Source organism: Triturus cristatus, chromosome 3_2 (assembly GCF_964204655.1).
Source record: "Triturus cristatus chromosome 3_2, aTriCri1.1, whole genome shotgun sequence".
Taxonomy (NCBI): Eukaryota; Metazoa; Chordata; class Amphibia; order Caudata; family Salamandridae; genus Triturus; species Triturus cristatus.
The window spans coordinates 525,303,236-525,316,607 of NC_140584.1; the positions used below are offsets into that span (position 1 = coordinate 525,303,236).

Here is a 13,372-nt window from a genome sequence, read left to right on the forward strand (position 1 = left end):
ACTGCCAGTCTCAGGCTGGAAAAGCACAGCCATGTTCAATTAAATGTTTTCAAGGCCACACAAATGCAGACCCATAGGCAACAGTGGTGTCAACAAAGTGGTAGTACACTGTCTAAATCAGTAGGATTAGACAGTATAAGGAGGACAGGTAATGTGTAAGCCTCATTTGAACAAAATATGAAAAGCATAAGAATCAGAATTGCAAGCCTGCCTCGCAGAAAGAATGTGAAGTACTGTCAGAGGTAGAGCGAGTCTGCCAACAAAAAATATATACCGGGGTAAACCATAAACTTGAACAGTTGGCCAAGACTTCCACTGTTCTCCCATTCTGTTGACTTACCGACTATGAAGATCAAACCGCTTAATGATGCTTATTGTATTGCTTTGTTCCATATGCATCTGATGAAATGTACTAGATTAGATTTTTCTTCTATGAGCATGTAAACTAGGCCAAAAAGTTAAATGTGTGATTTATTGCACCTACTACAGTCAAACCTCAGCAACCTGCAAGTCACATGTTTCAGTAATGGTAGAGCAACTCAATAGCCATCCAACGTTGGTGTATAAAATGAGAAGAGCTAAGCTGGGTTCAAGGACATGCAAAAATGGTATTATGTCATCTAGAGATGATAGGTTTTAAATAGTTGTTTGCTTTTGCAGCCAATGAAGCATTATCAAGAGAACCATCACGCATTTTCTGATGACAACAGCAACTGGACATCTAACAGAACTTCTTAATGTCTTTATGTGTGAAATTACCTCACATACTTTTACCAGCAAAATGGCTCAGTGAGTTAATTTATTGTAGCTGCTTGAAATTGCTGTCACCTGCAAGTCACACGTTTGAATCACAGCTAGATTACCCGAGTCTATGATACATCTAATCCGACTGAATCGAGTGCTATTACATTGGGTAATTCCTACTAAATACAGTACTTAGCAAGCGTAAATATACAATATGAAGCTCTGTATATAAACAAATTACAATATCAAAGTGCTTTCTTAATTTTCTTTTAGTAGAGAGAAACATAAATATCTGTATAGTTATGCAAACCTTGCTCGCCATAGTGTAAAATTACTTATTAATTATTAGGGTGTTCCAATGTATTCATCTACTGTCCGAAACTGAACATTCAAAGAAATTAACAAATATGGTAAAGATGAGAAGTAAAGTGATAGCAATATCCCAAGCATAAAAAGTAACTATTAAATGGGGGCGTAAAATACATAATTGATTAGAAACTGAAGTACTGTGAAAGAGCCACCCGCACTAGAAAAGGAGATGCTACCAAACGCCACAGTGCTTTTGAAATACTATGGAATCAACGAAGGATTTAAGAACATCGGGGCAGATTTACATTTCCAGGCGCATCCCTGCAAATCAGCAGGGATGCGCCAGGAAAGATGCGTGACGCAAGTTTACCCTTGCGCCACCGCAGATGCGCAGCAGTTAAAATGCAACGCATCATGGCGCAAGGATAAACAGATGCGTGTCACATCTGCCGGCGTAAGGTTGGCGCAGTGCTGGAGTTGTGTCGCGGGCGCAACGCAACTCCAGCACTGTTCCAACCTGGCCTATCTTCAACATGGTGTGTCACGTCTTACGCCTGCTTCAAGCACGCGCAATGTTTTGACACAGCAGCGTCTGAAAAATGACTCAGTGAGATCTTGTAGATTTCACTCAGGCACTTTTCCGAGGCGTTCCTGCGACGGAACGCCCCCACCCCCCGCGCCGGACCACCCACATGAAACCTGACGCAGGTTTCATGTGGCGCAGGGCTTTACAACGTGACGCATCTCCCTAGATGCGTCACATTGTAAATAGGGCGCAACGTGGCGCATGGTTTACGCCGCCGCTGAGTCACATGACGCAACGACGGCGCAAATGTGGCTCACGGGGCTTGTAAATCTGCCCCATCATTTGAAACAGCAGAAATCACGTTCAAGTAAATGCAGAATGGAAGAATGGCATGGATATTCGGAATTAACAAGGAGGACACATTTGATGATCTAGGAAGCATTTGTTCTAAGGCTTACAAACACAGCTGTTATATTTTACTTAGTGCAGGAAATTGAAAAACGACAAGATAAACAGCCACATTTCTTTCTGAACTTTGAAAAAAAGTCATCGGGCCGGTAGAACAGCAATACTCTTGGGCAGAAACAGATCAAAGTGATGCAAGGGGCAGACGGCCTCTAGTTGGCAATAAAGTACCTGCTGACCAAGTAAAAGGGTTAAGGGATGAGTGTTCAGTGTCGCAGTTTCTGGCACTGTCTCATATACTCTTGTCTATGCAGAAGGACGTGTTATTTCAGTTCTACTCTAGTCTCACGCTGCCCCTCTGATTCCCGATTATTTGTTTCATTTTGAATGTTTTTCCCCAATGAAATCATCCTTCCTATCCCTTATCCTCAGGGGAATTATTTGCTCCCTTTAGAAACCTCTCTCTTATTCTTTCTGAAGCATCTTCTCACACATTTTACATCGATGTTCAAAGTAGTAAATGAAATTCTTACTTCAGTTGCATATACAAGATTTCCAAAAATGCTCAAATCAATTGATAAGGAAAATGCTCTAATATTTAAAAAGAAAACGTGTCAAGGTTATTGCTCTGTATCACAAGTTAGAATCTTACCTTAACTTTGCACTGCTAGATACTTTAAAAACGTTGTGCATATTCAACACATTCAGCCCAATTCAGGAAGAAAAGTGTTACGACAGATGTTGAAAGTGAAAGAAGCTGGCACAGAGAAACAGACACTGCACTGGGTCCCACATTTATTTATCCAAATTCCTTTCAGTGCAAAGTAGTGTTGTTTGATGAAAATATTTAAATACATGTGTTGGAAACGGAGATAGTGGCTGAGGGGAATGGCACCCTATTCAAGCAGCAACCACAATTTCTGGCAGGGTAGAGAAAAAAGCAAACCCCAAACAACCTAGGCTCAACCCTCTGATAGCTTGGCACAATGCAGTTAAGCTAAACTTGGAGGCAATTTGTAAAGTATTTATGCAGCACTTCAAACAGTAATAAAGTGAAAATACAACACAAGAAAAATCCCTCACCAATTTAGAAAAACAGAGTAAAGTTTAATACATTATTTGATAGCAAAACAACAAATATCCAATCAGTAGAACCAGAGAAATGCAATTTCAAAGGTTTAAGTAAAAAAGGTGTCTAGAAGCACAAAGCGGTAACTATGGTTATCTGGTCGCACTGGAACGGGAGAAAGTCACATGTTCAGGGTTACCGTGATGGAGCGCGAGGGTCGGATACAGGGACCAGGTTAAGCCCACTGAACAAAGTACTTTAAATCCTGGTTTGTGGAGTGTTGCTAGATTGCATGCCAAGGATGCACAACGCAGCGGCTGTTATGAGGAAGCTGCGGGGTTGCGATGAGTAGTTGCTCATCATCAGCAAGGATGCCATTGTCAAGGGTTTGCGATGAGACGCTCTGCATCAAAGATGCGTCACACACCATCGGTTCTGCTCACAAGACCACAGCTGGGCTGCCAGAGCACCTTCAAGCCCACTTCCAAGGGTCCAGAACTGGGTTTGCAGAACTTAGTGGGGTAGGACTTACAGCAGATAGAGTCCTGGTGCTGGGATCTAGGTGGTTGGAGCCATTTCTGTTGACGAGGATCTGATCAGAATGCCAGCCAAGTAGCCCTTAGAATCAATCTGGTGGTCCTAGGATCAAGATGCAGGTCCAGTCCGTTCACTCTGATAGCTGAGCAGCAGGGTAAGAGGATAGCAGTCCTCCTTGCAGAGCAGCATAGCAGTCCTGCTGAGTCCTCCACAGGTCTAGATGTACACTGGGTCTGAGGGTTCATTATTTATACTTAGTGTCCACTTTAAAGTAGGAGAAGGTTCTGAAGGTTTCCACCCCCACACTTGTTTGGAACTTCCTGCCTACGTGCCCTGGCCTCAGCTTGTGTGGGCTCACAAAAGATCAATGTCATGCCCTTTGTGAGTTAGCTCAGACAGAGCCTTTGTGACATGAAAGAGTGGTAGGTAACAGCTCCTGCCCCTCATCAAGTCAGAGATGGCCCACCTTACCAACACCTATTCTCCTTTGTCTCACCGTCTGCGAGCAATTCACAAAGGCCAGCTACAACTAGTTATGTAGCCCAGGAAGCAGGCTGCAGGCATCAAATGGTTATGAGACGAAAATGATGACTTTCTTAAAGTGGCATTTTCAGACTTGTGACGTAAAATTACAATTCTTTAGACACCAAACTCAACATTTTCACCTGCTACCAAATAGAAGTTAGCACTTATTAAAGATAATAAGGCAACCCAATGTTATCCTATAGGATAGGGAGGCCTTGCAGTAGAAAAAAACAAATGAAAGAGTTTTTTACTACCAAGAAATGTAACACTTAAAAGTACATGTCCAACTTTTTAAATACACTGCATCCTGTCCTATTTTACTCTTTAGGGCCTACACTTGACTTATATGTATTAAAGAGGATGGTTTAGGCCTGGCAAAAGGTTTCTGTTGCCAGGTCAAAATGGCAGTTTAAATCTGCACACAAAAGCTGCAATGGCAGGCCTGATTCATGTTTATAATGGCTACTTACGCCGGTGGCTTAATCAGTGGTAAAGGCCCCCCCAGCAGCACTTAATTTACAGGCCCTTGGTACCACTTTACTAGAGACTTACAAGTAAATTGAATGTGCCAGTTGAGTGTACACCAATGTCACAATGCTCAAAGGAGGGAGCACTATTAATAAAGCACTGGTTAGCAGTGGTAAAGAGCACAGAGTCCCATAGCGAACAGAATTGGGTTAATAATACAGGACGGTGAAGGCAAAACATCTAGTGGCTCAGTACTATATTCAAAGGGGAAGGGGGCACGTGCTGAGCTCATCATGGCCCTGGGGACCCCATCCCCTGGGCCAAGTGCTATATTTAAAGGTCAGGGGGTATGCTACCCCCCAATTAGTCTCCTAAAGCCCTAGGCACCCCATCTCCCGGGGCTGGCTCTACTGTTGTGTCCCAGGGAGCCCACCCTGGTACACTGTTTCCCAGCCCGCAAGAGCGCAGGTAGAGAACACTTATCTGCTTCCACTCAGTGTAAGCATGCAAAAACAGCTGCTCCCACCATACAGGATCAATGCTGGCTCTCGATGAACCTAGGATGGGTGCATGTGGGGAGTTGACGGGCCATGTGGGTCCTGTGGCTTCCTCCATAGCCCCCAACATAGTGTTTTTTGGGTGCCCCAGAAGGGGCATAAGAAAATGAGTTAAATATAAAAATTGAAGTCCTTATGGAATGGGGTCCCAGAGGCCATAAAGACTTGGGGGGAGAGCATGTGCCAACCTCCCCTAAATAAAAAAAAGACCCCAGGGCATGTGGTCCCTGGGGACCGTAAAGGAACAGGGAGGGAGGCTGAATGCCCCTCACCCCCCAAAAAAAGTCCCAGGGATGGGATCACTGGTGCATAAAGGCTCTAGAAGGGGTGCTGCATGCACCCTCCCCTTAATAAAAAAATAAAGGCCCTAGAGGATGGGGTCCCCGGGAGCTATAAGGGATTGGGGAGGGGAGCTGGTCACCCCCTCCTGCGTAAACAAGAAAATGACCCCGGTGGTTGGGTTCTCAGGCGGGTAAAGGATAGAGGAGGATGGCCATGCCCCCCATAAAAAAGAAAACGGCCCTTGGGGATGGGGCCCTGGGACCTGTTAAGGGTCAGGGAGGTAGGATGCCCAAGAGTGTCCCATGGGGACCGGGACTCTAAAGTGAATAATAAATAAGTGTCAGGAGCTGCTTAATAATTATTCACTTCTCCTTCAATGAACCCCCTATAATGGCATGCAAGGGCTTTTTTGTTTATTCTTTTAGCTTGGTGGTGCCCCTAGGTAGGGAGAGCAGCAACATTTAAAAAAAGAAAACAGTAAGTCATCTGGGTCAATAAATCCATCACCCAAGGAGAGCTTACCATACTTTTTTAAAGCACTCCTAGCTGGAGCGCTATGCTTATCGTCTGCATTGCAAGGCCCTTTTATGTTTCTTTGTATGATTTTATATTCTGAGTGTAAGAAATTGTGTTGTTGTTTGACTGGGGTGTAAGTCCTGGTCAAGCAGCAACCAGAATTTTTGTCAGGTTAAGGCATAAGCAAACCCCAAATTAACCTGTGCTCACTCCCTTGGCGCAGAGCAATCAAGCTTAGAGGCAATGTGTAATTGTGCAACACTTCAAACAACAAAAGAGTAATAAAAACACCCAAAAGGAGCCCACAGCAGATTTTGAAAAATTGTTTAAATAAATAACACAAGACCAAAACGGCAACAATCCAATTAGTAGAACTGGTAATAATGAATTTTAGAGTATATAGTAAAAATAGCGCGAAAAAGAACAAAGAACTACTGGACCAGGACAAAGTCACCAGTTCGGGCCAACTGCGATGGAGCGTGGGCTGGCTACAGGGACCCATATAGGCCAGCTGAACAGAGTACCTTAAATCCTGGTTGCGGACCATTGTGATCTAGATCTACTTTACATATCTTAATATGCTCACCCCTTGATAAAGCAAATCGGCTAACTTTTTATAATGTAGTGTTGTGACTCTTTGGCAAAGTCAGTAAGTCTGCCTGAGTGAGGCCAGAACCTGCAAGGCCAAATACAGGGTTTGCATGCCAAAAGGCTGTTCATGGCGTGGGGCTGGCAGCTTGCAAGAGGTTGAATGCAGGGCCTGCTACAGGCCAGGCCTGGCAGCCAAACCCATGTCATGCACAGCCAAGGGGCATGTCCGGCGTGGGGTTTGATTTACGTATGGTAATAAAATATTGCTTTAGGTTAAAAAAATAATTAAATTCACTGAGCAAGCCAAAGGTTAAAGTTTTGTTATATATAAGATTTGTAATTATATCTCACGTTACAGCTTTTTAAAACCACAGAAATTCACTGAAAAAACAACTTTTAAAGTAACGTTATAGTTAAGTTAAAATTTCAGTGACAACAAAACATTTTAAACTAAATAAAAACACTGAAATTCACCAGATATAGTTATCTAATGTAATTATAACTTGTGCCCTACAATAACTACAACTCGTGTTCTCACTTGATTTTCAAACCCTGCTTCTCAGCACTGCCGAGTTTTTACATATAACACTGGGGGCACACTTGACAGGAGGTGAAAGAGGACGCTGAATCAATTGGTTGCTGAAAAATTCCTGCTTTATTCTACCAGACGTCTATCTCTGGGTTGTTTAGGGGTACAGTGGCTGCTTCAAATCTGAGTTTTTATGTTAGATGTGGGAGCACAGTAGGATTCCAATAGAATACTCCCCACATACATCACAAGCCCCCAGAGGCCAAGTTTAGTCTGAGTGAAGAATTTCGCACCCTGAAAATGCCCAAGGAACATTTACTTCATTTGTTAGGGTATGCTCAGGAGTTATTCCTGCCCACTCGCTAATGCCAGGCATAAATGTGTCATCTCCAGGCACCCACTTCAGAACACTCCTACATAAGCGGAAGAAAAGAAGAAGGCTGGACGTGCTGCCTGTGACCTGGAAGAAACTCTGAAGGAATGGACCTGCCCCCATGTTCTCAGGACAAAGAAGTGGACTCCAACATGCATAAGACTGATCTCCTTTTCAAGCTACAGGGCTACAACAAGCTACAAACGGCTTTTCCTGCAGCTGCCTAGCTAGCTAGTGGCAACTGGACCTGGAGTGGATCCTGCTGTTGGCCTCTATTTAAAACCCTGTGAGACCCTAAATGCCTCCCCCACAGATCCAGGGAAAGGGTAGGGGGTGGGCTTTAAAAGTATACTCCTTTGGTGGTTTAGGACTTAAAGAACTAAACCAGAAGGAAAAATCTTTGAACCTGGTTGGTGTATCTGAACCACACGCCATGCCTGTCAGTGTCAAATTGCGCCTTGGTCCGGTCTGTCGTTACCACTGACCAATGCCTAATTTGTAAACCATTAAGTGTCAAAGCCCAAGCATTTCATACATGTTCGTTGCAGCAGGGATTATCAACATGTCACATTAATCTGCAGGTTTAAGTCCTAGTTTAATTATTTTTTTAGTACATTAAGTTATTAAATGTTCCACTAATACACTCTATTAAAAGCATATACAAACCGCAGCACAAACATGTGGTGAAGTCTTAAAAATACTTGCTGATGTTCATAAATTAGTGCCGGTGGTGAGCACAGGGAAAAAAACACTAGCCCCAATTTAGCACTGCAATTGACTATCATTGCCACCTTTTCGGATAGTGCTGAAATTAGATAGAATACAGTGGTAAATAAGTAGAACACTCGCTGAATAAAGAGTATTTCAAATATTACATAAGGAATAGGCCAGCCGCGGTCGGTAGTAGGAGAAACTGAAGGGCGGTGACGTGGGGAGGGGGAGGGGTAGTAAACTATGGATTACGGAGGTTTACAGGTAAATTAACATATAAATTAATAAAACTAATTTCGTTGCGTGCACTGCATCGCATTTTGGGATGCAGTGCACGCAACAAAATTAGTTTTATTAATTTATATGATAACTTACCTGTAAACCTCCGTAGTCCATAGTTTACTACCCCTCACCCTGCCCCTCCCCCTCCCCACGTCACCGCCCTGCAGTTACTCCTACTACCGACCGCGGCTGGAATAGGCTAGTGATTTTTTTTGCTCACTTTATATGAGCTAGCAATTATGTTATATTTAAGTTACTTTTTGTTTAGGGCACATGATGTTATCATGCATAGTTTCTTCAGATGATCTCATAAGGCATATATGAGAAACATATATCAAACAAGTTTCAACAATTTGAGAATACACACATGAGATGCTAAGTATCACATCTGTAAAGTGAAATTACTCATTGCATTGACTGCATGTAACATTGTAGCTTGTGGTTTATTTATATATTAGCACATTTAATTTGTTTTTAAAATATTAATTTCCTTGCAATCATTTTGACATCCGTTACATTATATGCCCTTTGAAAAGTAGTGTGCATTGCATCTAATGCTGCTGTGATAAACATGGACTTTATACTCGCATACTTAAGAAACCTCATCTCTCTCCATATCTCTGTTTTATGTCATCCCTACCCACACTGCTGCAGCCTCCCTGAATCAGCAAAACAGAACTACAATGGGTTCAGTTACAAAATATAGAAACCATAAATATTGTGATATTTAAACTTGTATCATTAATATAATTTTAATTGAACATGTTTAAATATTATATATAGAAATATACTTATTTAAACACACACACACATATATTTATATGTGTATGTTGATGTACACAAATATCATTTAAAACTAAAATTAAAAATATTCATTATAAATTATATCATAATTTTCGTTTTTTATGACCTAATATAACAAATATTTATATGTATGAATATCCCTTGTGAGCAAGGGATACGTCCCGAAACGCGTTACGTAAGGAAATAAAAACCCAAGCCGGACGGCTGAAAGCATCCTGAGTGTCGGTGTCTGATTTTGGAGAAAGTCGGATTTGGTAGCAAATATATATATATATATACACAAATAATTTTTTAAAATAGCAAATGAAGTAGAAAACTTTTTAAAAAACATTACAATTTAATTAAACATGAAAAGTAAACAATAAGAAAAAAAAATCCTAAAAATATCTTACAAAATATCACAATTCTTAATATAAAAACATAAAATTAAATACATAAACAAATAACAATCGATAATTAAACAATAGTATTACATTTTAGAAATAATAAAAATACTTGTCCAACTCCATTGATGCAACAGTAGGAAAAGCGTTGGACACAGGTGGAGTCAAAATTAGTATTTCCACTCCAGTCTGTGCAAAAGTAAAGAAAGTGTTGGACTCAGGAGGGGTAAAGTTTACTATTCCCACTCCAGTCAGTGCAACAGTAGGGAAAGCGTTGGACTCAGGAGGGGTAAAGTTTACTATTCCCACTCCAGTCAGTGCAACAGTAGGGAAAGCGTTGGACTCAGGAGGGGTAAAATATACTATCCCCAACAGTGGCGGCTCCTCGAGGGAGTGCTGCAGGGTAGTGGGACAGGGTGGGAGGCAGTAAACTCCGGCATTCGGCTGAACAGAGGTAAGTAACTAAATAAATAAATAAAACAAATGGCGATGCAGCATGCGCAATGTAATTCGTTTTATTCATTTATTTATTTACTTACCTCCGTTCGACCATATGCCGGAGTTTACTATCCCCACCCTGCCCCTCCCACGCCGCACCCCACCGCCCTGCAGTACTCCCTCGAGGAGCCACCACTGATTCCAAATCCAGTCAGTGCAACAGTAGGGAAAGCGTTGGACTCAGGCAGGGTGAAATTTACCATTCCCACTCCAGTCTGAGCAAAAGTGAGGAAAGCGTTGGACTCAGGAGGGGTCAAATGTACTATTCCCACTCCAGTTGGATCAACAGTAGGGAAAGCGCTGGACTCAGGAGGGGTAAAATTTACTATTCCCACTCCAGTTGTTGCAGCAGAAGGGAAAGCATTAGGCTCAGGAGGGGTAAAATGTACTATTCCTACTCCAATCTGTGCAACAGTAGGGAAAGCGTTGGATTGCAGAGGGGTAAAATGTACTATCCCGACTCCAGTCAGTCCAACAGTAGGAAACACCTTGGACTGAAGACGGGTAAAATGAACTATTCCCACTCTAGTCAGTGCAGCAATAGGGAAATTACTTCACTTCAAACACATACTATATTTGAAAACATGTATTAATTGAACAATAACAAAAAATATTAATATGAAAAAAATCCTATATATAAATATATACACATACATTTATACATTTTACAAACAATTGAAAAATGTACATAATTATTAATGTTTTAAATGAATAATGTTAAGTACAAAATGCCATTAAATGATTATTTCATTAAATTCCCAAACTATACTCCCACATACCTAGCAACCCAAAATTAAAATATAGTTAAAGTACTAAATTATGACATAATTAACATATTATGTAATAAATAAAATAATTAATAAAAAATGAACAATTAATTATTGATTAATTATTACTTAAATATCTTCCCACCCTATCTCCCTAAAAACACAATGCACACCAAATATATAAAATAAAAGTATATATATTAACTAGTCTGCATATTTATAAATAAATAACAGATTTTCATTAAAATTATTTATTCATTTAAATGTAATATTTACCTAATTAACTTCCCACCTTAAACCCTTACAAGCCCAACAATCTGTACATACAATATAGCTTAAAAAATATAATTACACAATTTACATAATCAATTATCAATCAAATAATTAATTATAAATTAATACATGATTATTTAAATAACTTCTCACCGTATACCCCTGCAAACACAAGAACTTGCACCTAAAACATAACTTAAAAAAATACTTACATAATTTACATAATTATCAATTAAATAATTAATCATTCAAAAATAATAATTTAGTACGTAATTAACTAACCACCCTATGCCCCTACAAACACAACAACCGGCACCTAAAACATAACTATAAAAAAATTCTTACAATTTACAAAATAATTAATCAATTAAATAATTAATAATAATTACAAAATAATTACTAATTAATGTACTTCCCACCCTGTACCCCTATAACTCTCGCAACCCACTACAACACTATACATTACTATGAAAAATTACATTTAAATAATAAATTACTTAAAATTACAAACTATATTAAAAAACATTAACAACAATGATGCAAACAATATATAAAATATGCAGATACAATATTATTTAAAGCACATAAAGATAATTAAAAAACGATATTCTTTACATCGATATTATTGTAAACGATATTAACAACGATATTCTTGAAAACAATATTACTTACCTTAGAAATCGATATTTTTGTTCACAAAATTCCCGCATTACGATATTTCTGTGACACAATATTAAAAACTTTATATAGTGTCACTCGATATTTATGACTCGATATTTTGTTCGAATACCACAACACTGCTGCCTTTTCATGCCTTTTTTATTCTGAGAAAAAACTGTGGTTACTTTGGAATTACATCTTTCTAAAGTGATTTCTTTGCCAGTTAACTTATGAGCAGCGTGCTTTTTAAAATGAATATTTTATTGAAATTAGCAAATTGGCTTCAACTCGGTTTGACTGTTAAGCCTGAAGATAAACAATTTTCCTCTGGCTGAGACACCGAGGGAAAAAACTTCAGGCTCAATCTTTGCTCGTCACTTTCAAAGCATCTCAAAATCAATAGTGTCAAATATTTTTTTCATATGAAGTCATGGGCAGAAGAAAGGAGAACCACTCCTTTCATATCAGCAGAGTGCAGGGTAGATGTAGACCATCTGTGATGCAAATATGTCTCATGAAACAGAGACTCGAATTTTTATTTCACGAATTTTAAAATGTGTTTCTTTTCTCCAGCACATAGTTTATCAACCAGGCCATCGGAGAATGGCCACAATACCAATTCTTCTTTGTTCACGTTACAGAAAAGTATGTTTGCACGGCTTAATCTTTTGAATACCAATACGTAAATAATTCACATCCCGATTTCTGTAGGTTTCAGTTGAGCAACACCTATAGGTTTGTGAAAAGCTAATAAATCATTTTGTTACGCCAAGCACTGGTTGCTGATACCTAAAGTATCACGTTCAAATAGTCAATGTCAAAGCCAAAAGGTCTGTTTAGCAGTTTGAACCCTAAATAAAATATTGTAAAGAGCCTCCTGCAACAAAAATAACAAACGTTTCTTTCTGTAGACAAAGCACGTGTGAGTCGAATAGTTTAATGTGTGACGATCCAGTGTATGTTTGAGATGTAAAATAGTCACGCAGTCAATGCAGTGCAAGCAACGCCAAAAGACCAGATACAAAAAAAGGCAATTGGATTGAGTGAGAGCAGTAAATCCATTTGGACGTGGCCATTGCCGCTCTAGACGTATTTTAGAGAATTCGTAACAGGCCTTGTAAATATCCTGGGCCTTGTTCAAAAAGATGAGCTTACACTTTTGGTGTAAATTTACTGTTTTTCTTGCTATTCACTGACTTGGAGTGTAGTTTTAAGTTTTACGTGTAGTGTCTTTACAACAGCAGAGACTGTCCTGTATTTTTATGTGTGGAGTTCTCTGCAGTCGGGTAAAGATTCTACGCGTAACAGCAAAAACATAGCAAGACCTGAATAAGCACATTAGATATATTGCCACTTACTAAGGTCAATGCTGTAAACAAATCTAATACGACTGGAGCTACTGCCCCCATTCCACTTTAAACTATTAAACACTCTGAAGGCACTAGGCCGTTTTAAATGCCCTGTCCGTCCCAGGCAGACATTACTTGTACTAGTTAAAGGGGAATCTTGCACCCCCTCAATCAAGCAGGTTAATGGGTGAGCATCATATGCGATCTTCTCGCA

The 13,372-nt window shown here is 39.9% G+C and overlaps 1 protein-coding gene across 2 annotated transcripts in view; it reads right to left on the reverse strand.

Annotated features, from left to right (window-relative positions):
- Positions 1–13,372, reverse strand: part of LOC146857653 (synaptotagmin-9-like) — an 827,160-nt gene that overhangs the window by 533,841 nt on the left and 279,947 nt on the right. The gene's annotated exons all lie outside the window — the stretch shown is intronic.